This window comes from Anabrus simplex, chromosome 1 (assembly GCF_040414725.1).
Source record: "Anabrus simplex isolate iqAnaSimp1 chromosome 1, ASM4041472v1, whole genome shotgun sequence".
Taxonomy (NCBI): Eukaryota; Metazoa; Arthropoda; class Insecta; order Orthoptera; family Tettigoniidae; genus Anabrus; species Anabrus simplex.
Genome location: NC_090265.1, coordinates 822742483 through 822750660, shown reverse-complemented (window position 1 = coordinate 822750660; position 8178 = coordinate 822742483). Strand labels below are relative to the sequence as shown.

General features: G+C 38.4%; 1 pseudogene; it reads right to left on the bottom strand.

The window, feature by feature from the left end:
- Positions 1–6745: 6745 nt before the first annotated feature.
- Positions 6746–7972, bottom strand: LOC137500918 (eukaryotic initiation factor 4A-III-like; annotated as a pseudogene).
- Positions 7973–8178: the final 206 nt, after the last annotated feature.

Sequence of the window (8178 nt, the reverse complement as noted above, 5' to 3'; positions counted from 1 at the left end):
GTTTCAGCCATTCGACACCTACAGCGGTAGTTGTTGGTAAACACAAAAAGCGACTTGTTTGGAAAACTGGTCTCGCGACAAATCTGCTCAGTTATTCGATTTCTGGGTGAAACATGTAACCGCTGCTGAAATTCATCGGCAGTTCGTAGTGGTTTACGGAGAGACTGTAATATCTCGTCATCATGTCGCAGAATGGTATCAAGAGTTGAGAAAAGATCACTGACGAGGATCGCAGTGGCCGCTCCAACATAGAGTCAACAGATTTGACCATAGATCAGGTGCAGAGCTGATTCAGGACAAAGGATCAGCACGTTACGGCATATGTCTATGAGGTGAAACACTTCGTAACAACGTGATAAGGAGAGAATTTTTACCAGGGGTTGGGGTGGAATATTCAAACTCATCTCACGAAGCAACAAGTACTTAAACCGATATGGAGAATATTTCTAAAATTAATCTAATGTACTATCAGTTTGATTTATTGATTGAGTGAAATAAAATATACAAGTTTCACTGCAGGCATTGTAACCTTACTTTTTGGTCGACCTTCATATTTACTTATTTGTTTTCTACTTAATTTCTTTTTCCTCTGCCAGTTCTCCCACCCCTTGGATTTCAAATTCGGGGCGGAAATCATAACCCTTTGTTTCATAAGACAAATAGTGCAACACGGCTAACAAATCCAGCACCTCATAGTCCCCGAAAACAGAACATTATTTAATAGGACATAAAATCATTTATGTCTGTAAAGTCAAGTTAATTTTAACATTTAAGCCCAGTCCCTTTTCCGGCGCCAGACTGTATCAATTGGTGAGATTTAAAACACTGACAAGAAAAATTAATCTCTCACCCTTTTATTTTACGCTACGTTTTATGGCACTGTACTGTTTAATGACGAGGAAATGAGAACGCAGAAGTTCTTATTCAAGTTTCCAGGTCATGTGGAGATACTAGACCTACTTAAGGTTAATTTGTCTCTGCTCCAGTCATTCCTGGTTGCTATAAATATCTTGTATCGGGTCTCCTACCTTACGAGGTACGAACGATATATCTCTTTATGGTACACTTTATCTCGATTCTGGAACATCTCATAAAACAAAATTATCACTCTCACAGATAGTAGGAATGTATGGCTCTGTAGCTATCAACACTAATTACAACTAGCCATTTGTACGGGGAAAGAATCAATGTGCTCCGCCAACCAAATGACACAGTACGTAAGTTGATCCTTTTCCCGAGGTATTAGGTTCAACTCCATCTGAAATCAGTGGCCTTTAAAGGTATTTAAATGTAACACTCAGACATCTCATGATATCTGCAGTAAACAAAATACATTAATCAAATATATTATTATTATTATTATTATTATTATTATTATTATTATTATTATTATTATTATTATTATTATTATTATTTCTTCGATTTTGGCCTACTTTGGAACACAATAAACAATTGGCTTGCTGCTTAGCCCGTTTTTCTTCTCCCAAAACTTCATCATTTCGCTGTGGTTCCTCTTACTCTCCACTAACCTGTAGACATTTTATTTTGTTTTACCTGGAACCCCTTCAATTTATTAATTTTAGCTCCAAACATATCTCTATTAAAGATTCCTTTAGGATTGATGTCAACTTTCTCTATGTCCTTTCTTGTTTCTTCTGCCCATTTAGTAGTTCCTGATTCAAGAACTGGAAAAAATCCAAGGAAAAGCAGCTCGATTTGTTCTGGGTGATTTCTGACAAAAGAGTAGCGTTACAAAAATGTTGCAAAGTTTGGGCTGGGAAGAATTGAGAGAAAGAAGAAGAGCTGCTCGGCTAAGTGGTATGTTCTGAGCTGTCAGCGGAGAGATGGCGTGGAATGACATTAGTAGAATAATAAGTTTGAGTGGCGTTTATAATAGTAGGAAAGATCACAATATGAGGATAAAGTTAAAATTCAAGAGGACAAACTGCGGCAAATATTCATTTATAGGAAGGGGAGATAGGGAGTGGAATAACTTACCAAGGGAGACGTTCAATAAATTTCCAATTTCTTTGAAATCATTTAGGAAAAGTCTACGAAACAACAGATAGGGAATGCGCCACCTGGCTGACTGCCCTAAATGCTGATCAGTATTGATTGATTCATTTAATAATGTACGTAGTTTAAACCTTTTTTTTGTTTTGTTAGTCGACTCGTACCCATAAAACATCAGTCTCCTCTTACGTATGATGTCTGTGATCTTCTCTGTCTGTATATTATTATTATTATTATTATTATTATTATTATTATTATTATTATTATTATTATTATTTCATTATGGCCATTCAAAGAGCTTGTTTGAACTTGTTCGTTGGCTTGATCGTTTTCGCCTCCCAAATTTTATGAATGCACTGTGTTTCCACGAATTTGTGCTTGACTCCACGATCTTCTATAATGTCATCCGTAATATTCATTTCTTGGAGGTCTAACTTAGTTTCTTCTAGCCAGTTTATTTTATATTCTTTGAGTTGATTACTTTATATAATCTTTTGGTGAGTCTGTCGCTGTCCATAGATACGGCCAAAGGGCGTCCCTAGCGTACGACATCAGTGAACCTGTCAGTTAATGAGTAGAGGTATGCTGTTCTCCTCCTCATCCACATTTCATTTTCTCTCGTGAGACCATACATTTTCAGCAGAATTTTCTCTTCTTTCTTTTCAATTCCTATAATTTTAGTGACCTCGAAGGGATATGGTTTCTGAGGCGAATTAAGTTCTGGCAAAACAATTATATTGTAGTGTCATAATTTTGCATTACGCGATATGACTATTTAGTTGTTTTATTATTATTATTATTATTATTATTATTATTATTATTATTATTATTATTATTATTATTATTATTATTGCAGCAGATCTGGAGAAGTTGCTTAATTGTATGGACACAGTCTTGGAGAAGGAGTACAAGATTAAAAATAAATAAATCCAAAACAAAAATATCGGAGTGCAATCGAATAAAGTCAGATAATTCAGGAAATTCTACATTAGGAAATGAATACATAAAGGAAGTAGACGAATATTGTTACCTGGATAGTATAATAACTAACGATGGCAGAAGTTAGGTGCAAACAAAATACAGACTAGTGCACGCAAGGAATGCCTTTCCTAAGAAAATAAATTCGCTCATTTCGAACATTGACATAGGATTTAAATAGACGTTTTTGAAGACTTTCGTTTGGAGTGTGTAATTGTACGGATGTGAAATACTGACGATATATAGCTCAGAAAGAAAGAGAATAGAAGATTTTGAAATGTAGTGTTACAGAAGAAGCCTAAAGACCAGATGGGTAGATCGAATCACGAAAGAAGAGATACTGAATCGAATTGGCGAGACGAGATCGATTTGCCTAATTTGACGAGAAGAATAGTTAGAATTATAGGACACATCTTAGGACACACACTACTTGTTCAGGTGTTTGTGAGGGATGTGTAGGTGATGAAAAAGGCAGGGGTAGATCAAGGTATGTATATGAGAAATAGAATACAGTAGATGAAGTATGTAGTAATTATGTAGAAATGAAAAGTTTAGCACAGGACAAGGTGGCATGGAAAGCTGCATCAAACCAATCTATGGACTGATTACTCAAACAAAAAATTATATCCACGTTTTCATCTAGGTCGTCTCTGAAAATAAGCCCCACAATTTGGAAATGTAAGAGAGATGTCTCCGACTGCAATAACTACTATCGGCCGATTCGACTCCTATGCCATACTGTGAAGATTTTCAAACAAGTGTTGGAAAGTAGGCTCAGAAGTACTGTTACCATATTTTCAAGGCTTTCCTAAAGAATGTGCTACCATAGATGTAATCCATGCCACATGCTTGATAACGGAACTGCACAAAGAAAAGCAGAAGACGTTGTTGCATTTGACATTTTCAGACCTGGGAAAGTATATTGGTAGAGTTCCATTTCATCTCATCCGGCGTACCCTCCGTTGCCATGGAGTTCCAGAGGCGTATGTGTGCTGGGTCCAATTACTCTACCACAAGCCACAAGTGTGGTGTGATGTCTAGCCAGGATTTCACTAACTATCAACATCACAATCGGCGTCCACTAACACTCAGCACTACCGCCTCTGCTATCCATCTTCTGTATAGATACGGTGATTGCTGAATTACAGGCGCCACCTCCTCTGTCTCTACTATATGCGGACGATGTGATGCTCTTGCAGCAGATCCATTTCATACTCCAACACCACACGCAGTATTGGAAGAACAGACTGGCCGAAAACTAAGACTCATCATTGATGAAAACCGAGTATCTGGAATGTGGTCAAAGCCGATGGCATCTTCAGCACAGACAACCACGTCTTGAAGAAGACCAGGCAGTTTAAATACTTTTGGTCACTGGTAAGATTTGACAGCAACGCCACCAACGATGTTAGGTCAAGAGTAAATGCAGCATGGCTCAAGTGGAAGCAAGTTACCAGCAATCTCTGACAAGCACATGCCCGAATATCTCAAGGCGAAGTATGTAAGGGATTAGTGCACCTTGTAGCTATATACGGATAAAAATGTCTTCCTATGAAGAAGAAACAAGGCCAGATCATCCACACCATGGACATGAAAATGCTCCGATGGACCCTCAGCCTAACACGCTATGACGTTGTGAGAAACGAAGACTCGAATTGCCCCGATTATAGAAATGAAATGGCATATGATTTTTAGTACCGGAAGTGTCCGTGGACATGTTCGGCTCGCCAGGTGCAGGTCTTTTGATTTGACTCCTGTAGGCGACCTGCGCGTCATGATGAGGTAGAAATGATGAAGATGACACATACACCCTAGCCTCCCTGCCAGCGAAATAAACCAATGATGGTTAAAATTCCCAACCCTGCCGGGAATCGAACCCGGGACCTCTGTGACCAAAGGCCAGCACGTTAACCAATTATCCATAGAACCGGACCCCGATTATAGAGAAAGTGAGAGATACAAGGCTCCGATGATATGGCCATGGCATGCGTCATCACAACAGTTCTGTGGCAAAATCGGCCATTCAGTTCGACACTGGAGGATGTCATCCACATGGAGGACCAAATGTACATAATGTAAGCTCTAGGCCAGTGATCGCCAAACCGTCGATCGCGAGCTACTACGGGGACATTTTCGGTAGATCGCGGTAAGGTTCAGTTTGAACGTTATGTTTTCGTGTGTACATCAGACATTTACTAAAGTGGATAGTCTGATTTATGCATTGATACTGAACTATGTTTGTTCTAAAAATGGCGTGTTCAAGCAAAAAGCAAAAGCTTATCACCTTCATTCGAAATGGGAAACCGATTACTTCTTTACCTAGGTAAAGGACAAATGTGTGTGTTTACTGTGCTGTGCAAGTATGTCAGATAGGAAGAAAGAGAACGGCGTACGTCACTTCAAAACCGTTCACTCAGGGATTGAAAATGATTTCTCACTGGATTCTGCACTAAGGAAAGGTAAGGCAGCCTTAATGCTCAACAGTCATTTTTCAAACCATCAGACAAGATTGAAGCAGCAACTGAGGCGTCAATCAGAGTTTCAAAAACACAGAATAAGAAACCATACGAACACGGTGAATTAATCAAAACAGCATTTTTGAAGCTGCAGATTTATTATTTGATAGTTTCAAAAATAAAACTGGGATTATGTCTGCTATTAAATATGTACAACTTTTCGCAAATACAGTAATGAGGACGGTTAAGGTTCTGACGTTGCTTCACAACTGAAAACTGACTTGTATAACTGCAGATCATTTTGCCCTACAACTTGACGAATCGACTGATATAATTGATACAGCTCAGTTGGCCATTGCTGCAAGAATGGATTTTGATAATTTCGAAATAAGAAAGGAGCTGGTAAATAATATACCACTAACAGGACGCACTACAGGACAGAGCATGTTTTTGGCTGTTTAACATCTTATCAACTCCGAAAATATTCCTGCAAAGAAGTTGGTGGGCTTAGCAACTGCGGAAGCTCCTGCGATGGTAGGCGGAAAGAAGCGATTCATAGCCTTGTGTCGTAAAGACAACAGCTTTCCGAAATGTCTATTTTACCATTGTGAAATTCACCAGGAGTCACTGTAAGGAATGTTTTTATGTATGAACAGTGTAATGGAAACAGTCATAAAAATAGTGAACAAAGTTAGAGCACATGCAATTCAGAGAAGTTCGTTCAGAACACTGACTGATGAACTAGATTGCCAGTATGGTGATCTACTGCTTCATACGGAAGTCCCTTGGCTTAGTAGAGGCAGAGTATTACAACGTTATAAAGAGTTGCTTCCTGCCTTAGTACAAAATTTGAAAGAACGAAGCGAATCCTTCCGTGAACTAGAAGATCCGGTTTGTCTGTAAGATTTTGCTTTTCTCGCAGGCATCACCGAAAAGTTAAATATCTTTAACTTGCAGCTTCAAGGTAAGGATAAAGGTATTGGCGGAACAATTTCAGCTATAACTGGTGGAAAAATCTCATCCAGGGTAATACAAACACTTTTGCCTGTTTGAAACAAACCCTTTAAAAGCAAGGCTCTTCAACGCCTCCTTGCAAACTGCAAACAAGACGTTGAAATTCTTTCATATTTGAGAAGTCAATTCAACACACGCTTCCAATATTTCAAAAGCATTTCTATTCCTGATTGCAATAAACAAAAAGAATATGCACACATCCTGAACCATACTAATAACTAGGCCTACCTTAACATATGTAATTCTTATAAAATTATACGCTGTGCTTTGGAGTGTTCTTTGAATCACAGTCAATCAGATCAAATCAGCAACATTATAAGGCATTTCATCAATCTGAGTAGAATAGTACTGTTCAATGTTGCGGAGAATCCGAATATCGTCACTTTTTACAAAATTGATGGCAACACCTTTCCTACCAAATCGACCTGAACGGCCAATTCTGTGAATGTACAGTTCTCGATTATTTGGAAGGTTACAATTAATGACCAAAGAAACCTGTTGGACATCAAAACCTCTGGCCCAAACATTAGTTGTTATTAACACCCTACTCTGACCAGATCGAAATTCCTTCATGATTGCATCTCGCTCCTTCTGCGGCATGCCACCTTGCATTGAACTGACAGTGAAATCTTCCTCACGCATTTTTTCTGTCAGCCAGTCAACTTTCTTTTTAGTGTTGCAAAATATAACTGGTTGAGTTATTGTTAGAGTATCATAAAGATCACACAGTGTATCAAATTTCCATTCCTCGCGTTCAACAGTCACAAAGAACTGTTTGATTCCTTCCAAAGTCAATTCATCACACTTGACTAAGATTCGAATAGGATCTGTCATGAACTTACTGGTCATCTCAAGGACCTCGTGTGGTAATGTAGCCGAGATAAGTACAACTTGTGTTGCTGGAGGAAGATATCGATACACATCATATATCTGCTCTTTGAAATCCTTGTTTAACATTTCATCCGCGTCATCGAGGCCTAACATTTTAATAGACCGGGTTCTAAGAACCCTTCGTCTAATCATGTCAAAAACTCTGCCTGGAGTTCCTGACACAACATGCTGCCCATAATCTAACTTCCTGATATCTTCTCCAAGATTCGTGCCACCAATACAAGCATGACACTGAACATTCATGAACTCACCCAATGCAAGTATAACTTTCTGTATCTGAGCAGCAAGTTCTCTTGTTGGAGAAAGACATGGAACTTGAGTTTATCGTACACTTGTTTCTAAATTCTGCAATATAGCAATAGAAAATGTAGCAGTTTTTCCTGTACCGTACCAGACTGAGCTTGGACAATAACATCCCTCCCTTTAACTATGGGTTTAATAGCTCTCTGCTGAATAGCAGATGGTTTCTCGAATCCATACGCATAAATTCCTCGTAACAACTCTTCTCGCAAAGACATATTATCAAAAGAGCTAATAACTTCCACATCTTCACTGGTCTCGAGTTCAATATTAGAGAGATCTTCAGTCTGTACAACACGTCTCGTGTGTATGTCATCCATGATTCCCTTCTTTTAACACACTTTTTCACAGTTAAGATATTACAAAAGGTAACCTACTTTATGAACACACTATTATAAAATGTCGCCAATATTGTGCTGTGTTCACATTCACACGAACGAACAATCGGATATACCTCCAGTGCCCACATCAAGTCACATTAATGTTCAAATAAATAAAGTAAAAAATTAACATAAAAATTATAAAC